This window comes from Pelodiscus sinensis, chromosome 4 (genome assembly GCF_049634645.1).
Source record: "Pelodiscus sinensis isolate JC-2024 chromosome 4, ASM4963464v1, whole genome shotgun sequence".
In the NCBI taxonomy this organism is placed as follows: domain Eukaryota; kingdom Metazoa; phylum Chordata; order Testudines; family Trionychidae; genus Pelodiscus; species Pelodiscus sinensis.
This window is the reverse complement of record NC_134714.1, coordinates 50,377,787-50,385,950: the sequence shown is the minus strand read 5'-3', so window position 1 is coordinate 50,385,950 and position 8,164 is coordinate 50,377,787. Positions and strand designations below refer to the sequence as shown.

General features: G+C 39.9%; 1 protein-coding gene across 1 annotated transcript in view; it reads left to right on the top strand.

Annotated features, from left to right (window-relative positions):
* The first annotated feature begins 1,513 nt into the window (after positions 1–1,513).
* Positions 1,514–8,164, top strand: part of AKAP6 (A-kinase anchoring protein 6) — a 384,054-nt gene continuing 377,403 nt past the window's right edge. Inside the window, exons 1-3 of the mRNA XM_075926957.1 lie at positions 1,514–1,690; positions 2,270–2,311; positions 3,062–3,273. The gene's annotated coding sequence lies outside the window, so the exon portion shown is untranslated. The remainder of the gene's footprint in view (positions 1,691–2,269; positions 2,312–3,061; positions 3,274–8,164) is intronic.

Sequence of the window (8,164 nt, the reverse complement as noted above, 5' to 3'; positions counted from 1 at the left end):
TGAACCCAAGCTTATTGGTTAATCCTTTAAACGATTATACACTAACATTCCTAATTAACACACCTGGATAAGAATTTTCGCCTTAAATAGCTGTTGCATACTCAAGTTGGTATATACACCCTTGCATATTAGTAAATGTTACAATCAGGAAAAAGACATTAAAATGTTAAGGCTGTGTCTCCACTGGCACTTTTATTGGTAAAACTTCTGTTGGTCAGGATGTGGAAAAATAAAAACCCTTGACCAACCAAAGTTTCATACACAAAAGCACTGGCATGGACAGCACTATGTTGGCAGGAGATGTTCTCCTGCCAATGTGGCTACTACTGCTTTTTAGGGGTGATTTAATTGAGCTAGTGAGAGACCTCTCCCATGAGCATAGAGTGGTTGCAAGCGAGTCCTTACAGCAACATAGCTGCAGTAGTACAGCTGTAAAGTCTGAAGTGTGAACATAGCCTGAGACTACAAATCAAGCAGTCAGATTTTTGGAAATGCCAGATTTATAGCTACCTGTGTAAGCCTTAATTTGCTCCCCTTGTGCATATAATGTAGTTGTAGCTGTATGTTTAGCACATTCTAAGAGATCATTCAAGGTAGTGCCCCATTAACAACTCTGCAATCACAGGACAAAAAGTGAGGGCTGCAGGGGTTAGTGAATTGCCAGTTGTTGTGATGAGCCATACATCCAGTGTCTCTGACCAATCCATGGTTTTTAGCATCTAGCAAAATAATGACTTGAAGCTCTCAGGCTTGTCCTTTGCAAATAAGCAGTTTCCCTTTGAGGATGAGGACTGATAGGTCAGATATGGAATGATCACTGCTGAGAATAGAGGGGGGACACTATAAGATTTAAACCCCCAACAGCTTGAGACACACCCACCCAGGCACAGAGGTGTAGTGAAGGGGTTATGTACCCGGGGGCAAAGGCAAAGTTTGTGCCCCCCACTGTTGCTGCCACACAGCAGGGCCCTGAACCTGGCGCATGGCTGAGCCCAACCCTGGGAGGAGTGTGTGGGGGAGCTTGTACTGCGTCTTCCCCGCTTCCTCCAGTTTGGGGCCGGGCCCCTGCATGCACTAACCCACCAACAGAGATGGAGGAGGGTCGGGTTGGGGGTGGAGCAGGCTCCAGCTGGCACCGGCAGGTGGAGAAGGAGCAGGGGATCCAAGGGATGGCAGGGGGAGCAAAGGGGGACTAAATTGGCACCCCCCTAGCGTGGTGCCCGGAGGCAACTGCTCCTCCCCCTTACCTTCAGTGGCACCTCCCTGCAGCTCTCAGGTGCTAGGGCTGTGTGGAGAGGCTTGCAGTGAATAGCTTGCAGCTGCAGGGTGGGGCTGCTGCTTTAGCTCAGCGGGGAGAGGCAGCAGCAAAAACAGCAGCTCTCCCTGCAGCCCCTGCTAATTGCTGCTTCCTCTACCCCCAGTCGCTGTTCCCAGCTTACTGGCTCTACCATGTAGGAAGAAGGTCCAACAGCGCCATATGACAATGGGGAGGAGGGGAATCAGCAAACCTTGGCAAAAATCCAGGGAGTATAGGCCATGCTGTGCAATTATGCATTACCTCTGTCTTCTTTCTACGCCAATGCCTTGGGGCTTTGGCCCCACTGATTGTGCCTGTGGGAGCTCCAAGGTCTGGCAAGCACACCCTGGCTCTTGAACTTCCAAAGATTGTCATATGTTGCTTGGAAAATCAGTAAGTTTGGCCTTCCCTGTTCTGTAAGCATGAATGGAGCACTGAAAGTACTTGGGAGGCCCCCAAGGGTCCAAGTACAGGTCACAAGGGCCAGAAGCATCCCTAACTGTAGGAAAGTCTTTGTATTTTGCAAGGACTTGATTCACTGAGCAAAGGGTCTAAAGCCCTATTTTTTCCTTTCTGACCTGGATTTTAGTATTTGCCTATGACTCAATATATAAAATTGGGAGTAAAGGAACGTTTTACTTGTAGTTTGAGTTCTAGCGGGTTATATAGCTCTAAAAACTGGCTCCAGAGTTTATTGGACCTCTTTAGGGCCTAAATGCTCTTTTTGGTCAAATCTGCCCTCTGTTTCCCCTTGGGACTGAGCCTATAGTGTACAAGGTCCATGCTTTTGTCCTTTTTTACCATGTAGAAAGGGATTTTCATGGATAACAAAAGCAGTTTTGCCAGATTCTTTTTCAACCAATAGAACTGGCAAAGAACCAAAAATGTGTCTGTTTTCCTGCAGTTGTGAATTCTCATTTCCACACCATTCTAGTTAATATTTGTGTCTAACAGCCTCTCCTGTCCCTACAGCAGCTATTGCAAGGGAGGAAGGATGGATTCCAGGTGCTGAAGGTAATTTTAACTGTCTGATCTACCAATCCAAACCTGTATGCAAATTAGGAGGAGGTTCTTTTGTTTACAATATGTTTTCCTGCAACTGCTGTGAGGAGGGGGCTCACGGTAGAGTGGACCAGGAGACATGCAGATAGCCTGCAAGCTTTCTAAATCTTTATTTGTGTGTCTGCCTGATGGACAGATGAAAGCCAGGCTACTCAGCATGCAGATGGTACTGCAGGTTGGCCTACAGCTGAAAAATCATAAGGAGGGTTTTACATGGCTGGCTAGAAACACTCCTGTGAATAGAAATGTTTTTTCTTTAAAAACAAAGCATAGTAACTTATTTAACAGCATAAAACACTGAGTGTTAGAGTTGAATCCAGTTTTCTTTTCAGTACCAACGAGGAAAATTTCTAAGAATCTCACACGTGATGTTGCTCAGAGTGGCACCTTTTTCTCCTTAAACAGATCATGTTTGACTAGTGCTTAATATTAAAATGGCAGAAATTCCTTTAAAATTAGCATCTTTGAGTACTAAGCACAAAATTAGTTTGTTAAATTGTTAGAGCCAATTTATAGAAAATTTGAAGTGCCCTATACGGAAATAATTCTAAACTCGTGTCTATATTTGTTACAAAAGTGGTGAAATAATTTTTTCCTATCAAAATTTTAACTAACTGAGAATGCATGTACTGTTACATGGATTCTAAAATCTTCTGGTATGGCACTTTAAGAGTCCTTTGCATTTTGTCTGTTTCTTTAAAGGGCTTCCTTATTGTCTCAGGCTCCCCTGGAAATGCAGTAAGGATTCCTATCACATCTCAGTTGCTATGGCAACAGCAGTCTTTCCCATAATGAGCTGCATCATCTGAACTGATGTCACAGCATCATGCAGCAGGTCACACAAGGCACCTCCTAGTATTGCATCCCACAGATGTGCCGTAAACATCAAAAGAGGATGGTTTGAACAGGAGATGGTAAGTGCTAAATGTAGGCTTGTTTTTAATTGCATGACTGCTTTCCTGATTTTGTATGAGTCTCCTCTAAAATTAGAATGTGTGGGATTTGCATTGTGAAAATGGGTTTTGAAGAAGATATTGCATGCCCAAACATTTTTTTCCTGACAGTTAGGCTAAGACAAAGGCCTACAGGATGTACAGACAGCTAGAAATATTTATAATTATCCTTGCTGTGTTCGTGCATGATATCCTGAGAATCTCAAAAGACTATATCTGAATTTCACAACAACTTAGAAATAACAGTATGATATTTTTTCTCTGAAATAGAACATAGAGCTGTTCATAATTTTACTGTCGCAAAGGTAGAATAATCCTTTTATATTGAAGGGTTAATATTTTCTGTAGCATCCTTCTTTTAACTTACATGGTTTGTAGGATGAATATTATTATTTAATTCCACTGTGTTTTCAATAATATGAGAGTACACAAAATGCTCAATAGTGCTGAATAAGCAGTTGGCACTGTATTGCTTTAAAAAGCGGTTCTATACTATACAGTTGGTATTAAAAACACAAAACAAGGAGGAAAACATTGTTTTTATTGTTTTATCCTTTGTTATCAAGTATTTATTTCGAAAGCCCGAAAGCTTCCAACTACGCTGCTGAATTTCTTCCTTTCCATCTCTTTGTTAATAAACTGTAATATGTATTTAGTAGATCTCAGATATACTCTTTATTAGACAGAAAACAAGTCTCTTCTCTACTGCAATTGCAGTAAAAGGTGTAGCCAAAGATTCAGGCTTTTCAAGTGGTGTGGCTGATCTTTTCATTACAAATTTTCATACTTTATTTTATTCATGTAATGGCTCCTTTAGTTAGCATGGGGAAATATATTCACATTTTAAGACCATCATTGACTGAATTATAACATGACATCTGCAAAATTTAGAAACTCTTTAAATGTCTAATGGTTTCTATTTTATTATCACGGTCTTGCTTCTGGCAACCACGTTGATTTACTTTGAAGTTAAGTTAATCTAACCAGCTTGCAATAGAACAGTGTGAATTCTTTGTTTTTGGATGTTTAGATAATTCAGTGTTTCAGCTCTTTGCTGTTAGGAGCAAAGAAAAGACCAGACACATGTCAGTTGAACTGATCAATATAATACGTCCCTTAAGAATTAGGGAGTGGTCTCTGGCTCTGTGTTGCTCGGCTTTAGTTGGTATTTGAAAAGTATAACAGGAAGGAATAGCAGCCACTGATCTTTTAATGTTGTTCTTCAAATATAAAGGACCAAAAGGCATTAAATATGAAGAACAAAACCAGTTAATGTAATCAGAGCTGATTACTCTACATAGAGACAGGCATGATGGTCTCATCTGGCACTAGCTGAAATGGAGCTCCTGGATTTTAATTAGACAGCCTGCACTGCATCATCTATGCGACTTCCAGTGTGGCCTGAGTATAATATCTTTTGTGTTAAACGGCAAAACACAAAAAGGTAGACGATTATCATAGTGATATTGCTTTATTTCCTGTGTTTGTTAGAATGAATTGTGGTGGCTTACAATGTAAAAGTAGCAATCTCTTGAAATCACTAGGTATTCACTTTGCTCAGTCACAAGGCATGAGTTAGCAGGAGGAAAAGGGAGGATGTCTGGTTGAATTATGGAAATTTTGGTGAATAATGCATTTTTGCAAACAACTTTGAGGATCAATTCACGTGATAAGTCTTAACGTGTCATCAGCATGGATATAATTAAAGGTTGGTAGAGGGAGAAAACAGCATAGGATTGGATGGAGTATATGACATTATATTAGTACATAATAGATATTCTCTTCAGACTTTGCATATAATGATTTACACTGTCACTAGAATTTTTCAGGAATTGACTTTCTTATTAATGATAAGAAGTAGTTTATGAAAACCAAGTCATGTGAAAGAAGGGAATGATGATTTTAGGATTTTTCTAATAATTTAAAAGAATTACATTTTTCAAAGCCATTCTTTTCCATCCCTTTTCTGCTCCTTCCGCCAATGTTGTTTGGTCTGAAAACACCAAATGACAATGCTGGCTTCTTAGAGCCACACAACCAGCGTTGATGTCAGATCCAGCTGAATATCGTAATTAGTGAGGTTTTAGTGTTTGTTTCATAAATACCCAGGAGAGGAGGGGAACAAGGGTGTTTGTGTGTGAGAAGAAAGAGGGGGAGAGGGTGTGGCAAAGGTTACCAGCTGGGGGGATAAAGAAAGAAGAAATTATCCTTCCCAACAGTCTTACCTTGTTCTGCAGTAGAAACTTACCTGAAATAACAGTTTGGTTTGCTGTTATGATCAGAACAATCCAAACTATTTTGCAGCAGGGATAAATAGGGTTTTCAGTTTTGTTTCTGTTGTGTCCTTGTGTTCATCATTCCTGAAACACATAATGTTTGTAAACAGGGAGATTCTTAATGAAATTTGTTTGTGCCTGAATTTGAACTGTTCTGGAAAAGAAAAAATTCTGCTGATATCCACACATGGGGCAGAGTAATAATGCTAGACTAGTATTAATGCTAGACTAGAATTTTGCACGCACACTTGTAAAGTGAGCTGTGATGAGAAACAGAGGTTTCACATGAAGCACTTGCAGATTTGAGGATTAGTACTTCTCAAGCTTTGTCTTAGTAAGAATGTTGTTACAGAACATTAATGTTAACAATTGCTATGCAACATGAAGCTGAGTGCAGAGGACAAAAATCTTGTTCCTCCCAAGCCAGTAGTCATACCGTCTGACAGGTCAACTCCAGCATGAATACATGGAAGATTGACACTAGTCAGATGTTGGCTGAGCAAGTTGTAATGCCATTGTCATCATGCCTCTCACCTTACATTTCCTCCCCTCCACCGAATCAACATGGAAGACGCTTGTGCTCCAAACCTACATCCCTGTTTTTATTTATTTATTTATTAGGGCTGTTTTCTGCTTGGACAACCAGGAGGGATCTGTGATCAGGAGCCCATCCATGGAGTGCAAACTAGAAAAGGAGCTTGGCAGTGAATTGGTCAAATGTTACTTTCAACAGCAGAACCCAAAGCTGAATCAGAATTGGTGTCCTTTTCAAAAGTTCGTAAGTGTCTTAAGAGCACTAGTTCTGTTAAAATCAATGAGATTTGTGCTCCTAAGTCATATAGGCACTTCTGAAAATCCCTCTCAATGTCTCTTTATTTATTCATTCCTAATATAAAATTAATTACTGAGACATGTAAAAACTACTGACAGGATTTGGGGACTTCATTGGGAGCTGTAGATGCTCAGTGCTGTTGAAATTCAGGATATTAAGAAAATTATTGCTCCATATGAATTCATACAGGCATCTTGGCAATATACTGCTTCCCTTCTATAGTAGACATTGAATTGATACTGCATTGTTCTTTTTGCCCCACATGATATACCAAGGGGAAGTGTACGCTCATGTGAGATAATGGATATTAGCTATTTGATTAGAATATATTTCAGGATAAAATACATGGATGCAAAAACCAAATCTATCTGTTTCTTGGGATTTGAGAATCATCTTGTAAGGACAGAATTCTCCTCTTGGTTGAAGATCAGAATATGGAAACTGAGGTCAAATGAGGAAAGTTTCAGCCTTATGTGAATATCTGTGTTTATATATTTAGTGACCGAGAGATTGGGATCCTTTCTTCTTTCCAGGAGAGCCAGTACAAGCAGGCACTCTTTTATTAAATGGACATACCTGCTGCCTTGTCAGTTGATAGACAGGAAGGAGATGTGGGTTGGTTTTCAGTGTTCCTGAAGGATGACTAAATCCGCGGCATAGCTAGAGAGGCAGGCACCAAGAAAACATTTGGAATTTATGTTATGCTGAGGTCAGATCATGGATTGTATTAATTCATTAGCCCTTTCAAAATATTTTCAATTTTATTATATTCACTGGGTTCAATTCTCATTTTAAAAAAAGGGAGATGGTATTTGTTTGATGACTTAACCAAATCTCCATGTAGGACTGGTGAGGGGAGTTCTAAACTGAAATTGTATTCTTAATTTTGAAAGTTTATAAATAACATACCTTCTGCTATCCAATGCTAATAGTACCTTGTTTATTAGGATAACATTATGGCCCTTGTTGCTAAAAAAAGCCTTAGGAAAAGCTGTGGATTGTAAGCATGGGTTGCCATTGAGCCTCTGGGGATAGAAAAAATCCTGTTGTGCAGAAACTTTCTTCTACTGACCAGTATAATTATCTAAGTATTAGGTTTGAAATACTTTGACTCTTTGGAAGTTTGAATCCCAGCAAAGATGACTCAGCTTTTTACCCATCTCAGTCAAAAAAATTAAGTACTCTGCAGTTTACTATGTCTGGGGCTTTCAGACAAGACACTTGGAAAAAAAAATTCTCTCTGCTTGGACACAGACGTTCTTATGGCGCATGTCAGAAAAAAGGTTTTCCCTAACATCCTTGGCCAAATATTCTCCTTTTCCCACTTACTGCACAATACAGGGTCCATCTGCCATCCTAGACATAGCTACATGGCAGGGTTGAGTATATAAAGAGGTGATATACTTTTAGAGATCTGAGATAAAAAGTACTTAACTTTTTTTTTGTGAACTACTTATTACCAGGTGATGGAATAATCATAGCATCCGAAAGGCAGTATGGGTCTTGAGAAAATTGAGGATTGGGGATGGGTCTTATGAATTGGATTATGCTTATGTTTTAGAGTCTGTTCCTATACAGTGGTATATGTGATGAGTCTTCTATTCGGGAGGCATTTGACAACACCCTGTCTCACCTCTCTGCCCTCCAGAACTGGGCTAAGAAGTAGGAGTAAATGCTAAGGAATGCAGAATAGGTTGAACTGCAGCACTTTCATCATTTTTTTTAAAATGCCTCTTCTATGAAG